Raw genomic sequence first — 4,249 nt, 5'->3', positions numbered from 1 at the left:
TTCCTATAGTCGAAACACTGAATTTTGCGATCCCAGAATCGCGGGATTTTTTAGATTGCAAAGTGCATTCCATATTAACCAACACCTAAACTTTAGGTAAATATGCATCCGATTATACGATCACTGCTTATTACCTTTCATTTAATACCCATATTGTTACAATAGTTTAATTTTTATTTTCCCGCCATAATTTGTTTACGTGGACGTTATATTGAAATATTATAATAATATTCTATGTCACTCCGTCAGTTACGACGAATCTAATGATATGTCTAATGATATAATCATATATGTTAAAATCCGTCTAGTTTAGTCGTTAGACTGAAGAGACGACCAAAGAAAGACATACATTAATAAGGGGCGCTCGAAAAACATAATCCTCCTTCGGACAGTTGGGTAAAAACTGCTAATCGAGACATTGGCATCTTTTATTACCTGAATGTAAATGAGCATTTCGAAGTGCATTTTCCCATCATACTCGAAAGCCAGCTGGCATAATCTTGTGAGATTTGGAACGAAAACGATTTGAAACAGGTCCGTTAAACTTTATGGTAAAACAAACTATTAGAATATGAATTCTCATTATCTTGTCATTCATTTTAGCTAATTATATTTGATGCGGTCGTTGAATGGATTGCATTTCATTATCGACTACAAACTTAACTTTTACCCAATGAGGGCTATCGTTTTTTGTCATACTAGATGGCGCCACTGTTGCGTGAGGTTTTAAGTGTGGCTCTCAAACGGACAAAGGTTGTGAATTAATTTTGGTCATTAAAATTAAATGAGGTAAGTACAATTTATTCAAAAAGTGTGTTCTTTTCGTTGTGTCAGGGTTTGTTTACTTCATGTTTAGTTGCACTTTTACTGTAAAACGAAAGATAAAGCTATCTTATTGGTTTCTTTGAATATTATATAATTGTTCTTATATCGCTAGTAATAAATTAAATATCGTTTTCAGATCAAAATGAGTATCATTTTGAAGACCGGTTTTGTGAGTATCACTCAATATAAAATTTCAACCACAAACCGTTGATAAGGAAAATTGCTGCTGGACATGTCCGAGATGTAGAGGAATTAAGAACAAAACAGGGACAGTGTTCAATAATTCAAGCTCGCATCATAACACAAACATCTATTACTAAAATTAGGTAGTTAAAGTCTATAGAAATTGCTTTGTTAATGACACATTGATATGAGTATGACAGATGATGGAGCCTAGATTATTTCTTCTTTTGGCCACTATGAGCGCTGCGATAGATTTCATTACCCCCGCCACTGATACAGGTCTATGTTTTAAGTGTAAGTCTATTTCAAAGTCAAAGTCAAAGTATCTTTATTTAATTTAGGTTATAACAAGCACTTATGAATATCAAAAAAATCTACCACCGGTTCGGAAAAGCCTCTGTTGAGAAGAATCCGGCAAGAAACTCAACGAGGTATATATTTTTTAAACAGATTTCGATGGGTCCTATGTATAAGGACGAAGGAAGGATTTACAATAGTGGATTAAAAAACACTGTTATTTAATTATTTTTCGAGTTCATTGGAGTAAAATGGCCGAACTAGATGCAATTTTAGCGTAGAAGGGCTAAACGTACGTTTGATACTTATACGCAGTAAATCCCGGAGCGATTTTTTTTTATCTGTGGGCATAACTGCCATTTACGTCCTTGTACGACAAGCGGAACGTCGCTACCCCGATGCTACATCGTAATGTGATTGTATAACTTTAAAAAAAAATCTCTAAGTATCTTTGGTAACGTACCTACAGTCACCAGCATTAATATCTGCCACAGCGGAGCATGCAAAAATATATGTCCTTTTGGCCCTAGAAATAGAGTCGTATCAGATATTTACGCATGCTTGTTGTGTCAGATATTGGTGCTGGTGACTGTACCAAAGATTTTAAAGTTGAACGCGTATATGAGCCAACATACATATTTTTACTGTATTTTTGAACACAAGTCTATTTCCCGGAAATACACTTATATGGGCGTTACGTACAATAACTTGTAATGAAAAAATATTTTATTAAAATTGTATTCGTTGTGGTTGAAGGACAGAGTACTATTAGCTAGTGTGCCAAATTTTAGAAGTCTCGGATACACCGTCTCTGAGTTACGACAGTTTTTGACTTTGAAAGCCCGTCCTGTAAAGTAATGATTTTACACTTAAGCCCTTGTACGTAGGACCCATCAATTTACAATATTATAATAATAGTTTATTCGAGCGAACCGCCTCATTCATCTGGTCTCATTTTTTACGAATTGGCTGTAGATTTTGACGTCGTTTTTACGATTATTCGTCAGAGTTCCTGTGTTCCTTCCTACCAGATAACTAAAAAACTGTATCAGAATCTTCGGCCATTTTTACAGAAGTGTCCAGAAAAATGAGACGGTTGAAACCCTCGAATAATCGCCTTTTAATACAATTTATTTGGATAAGCACTCTAACACAGACTTAAATCTCATCCGCACATACGCGACACACTGACTTAGCTGTCTTGTGGATGCAGATATGTGCAATAAATTACAAATAGTTCATTTTATACTATATAGAGTCGTATTGAGCCATATATTTCTTCATGGGTCTAAATATTGTTTCATTCCAGAAACGGCTGTATGTCATGTCAAGATGATTCCATAATGGATCTTCTACTTGTATATAGTCCAACACGTTTGGCAACTTTGGTAGGAACCATTCGACATCTTTTGTATCAACTATGTGGTCGGATAAACCATGAAATATTACAGTTGGGACGGTACTTGCCTCAAAATTGTACTCCGGTGGTTTGGTACTTCCGTAAAGTTCTTGGTTTTTCTCTGGACCATGATCCATCTTCAGAAACTTCTCACTCTCCAACGCTTGCCCAAACTTTTCAAAATTTGTAACTGAAGTTCCTGCTGGAAAATACTTCCAGATTCTCCGTTCAATCTCTGGCGTGATAGATTCTAAATGTGGAGCATCTAACGCAATTGTAATAGCCTCGCACAATATAGCTGCCACCAGTTTATTTTGACAGAGAACATTTAGTGCTCCTATTGCAGGAGACCCTCGACGTCCTATCTCCCATATACCAACCGTTTCTAATTCAGCTCGGAAAGTTTGAAAAGCTAATAATCCCCTAAACACGAGTGATTTTGAGTAAAGATTTCTCGTAGACGGAGACAGTCCGATGAAAAGGCCAATTTTTTCTGCGTACTCGGGTTTCTCAGAGTTCATGATGAAAAAGGTTCCACCGCCTTGCGAGAAACCTATGTATATAAGCTTTTTCACGCTAGTTTGTTTCAAAACGTAGTCCACCATGGCTGGAATGTCGTACAAGCCCATGTCGTCGAAAGAAAACTTCCAGAATTCCAAGTCTTTTTCGGGGGTTGAGACTGGTGTGCCTTAGGGAGTTGCTGTTGCCCCGTACGTTGCCACACCAGACGTCGTAGCATTGCTCCGCTAAAACAAACCCTGGAGCAAACGGTCCTGCGGATATCATGTCATCGGATGCTTGAAGTAACCCATGCATTAGCAGCACCGGTTTTTTTCTAGCACAGTTCTCCCCGGGCAGTATTCTGTGCATGGTCAATATATACCCGTCTTCAGTTACAACGTCATGCTTTTCTGCTCTGAAGCCATTTTCTGCAGCCAGTGCAATAAAATTTGGAGCTTCGACCAAATCATTCACAATTGGTCGTGTTGATATATCGGAAAGCACGTTCAAAGTATTAAAACTCGCCCAGCATTTTGGAAAAAACAATAAGAACAACGCTATTAACAAGGAGTGCGACATGTCAAAACTTTAGTATTATGATTGATTCTGGCGTTACTTTGCAGAGGTATTAATCTTAGTACCGAAGGAGCAAGATTGTGGCTCACTACGCACTAAATATGTATATATATATTGTCTCGTCGCTAAATATTTTAACAGCTGTATTTATTTAAAACATGAAATGAAATACTTATTTAATTTTTGGCAGATCACGAAGTTCCTAGGCATATCGTGAATGGCGCCATTCCATGAATTGGCTAAGGGACATCCGACATATCATTCAAAACTCACCGTTTACGATTTGCCTAATGACGTTTAGGCAGATCATGAAATTCCTACGCATATCATGAAACGCCGCCACATCGCTTCTGGCACTTCGCCGGTTGCCGCGGCACGCTCCCCTCGCTTATTTGGGTTGTGCGTTGTAGTCAAGATTCATACTAACCACTCCTCGTTCGCTTGTCGTACCTAAATTTTTATTTTTTT

At 37.6% G+C, this 4,249-nt stretch overlaps 1 pseudogene; it reads right to left on the bottom strand.

Moving 5' to 3' along the window:
- Positions 1-2,553: 2,553 nt before the first annotated feature.
- On the bottom strand, positions 2,554-3,837 carry LOC141428656 (gastric triacylglycerol lipase-like; annotated as a pseudogene).
- Between the last annotated feature and the right edge of the window lie 412 nt (positions 3,838-4,249).

This window comes from Choristoneura fumiferana, chromosome 6, assembly GCF_025370935.1.
Source record: "Choristoneura fumiferana chromosome 6, NRCan_CFum_1, whole genome shotgun sequence".
In the NCBI taxonomy this organism is placed as follows: Eukaryota; Metazoa; Arthropoda; class Insecta; order Lepidoptera; family Tortricidae; genus Choristoneura; species Choristoneura fumiferana.
Note: the sequence above shows the minus strand (reverse complement) of the source record. Positions and strands in the feature narration are given on the sequence as shown.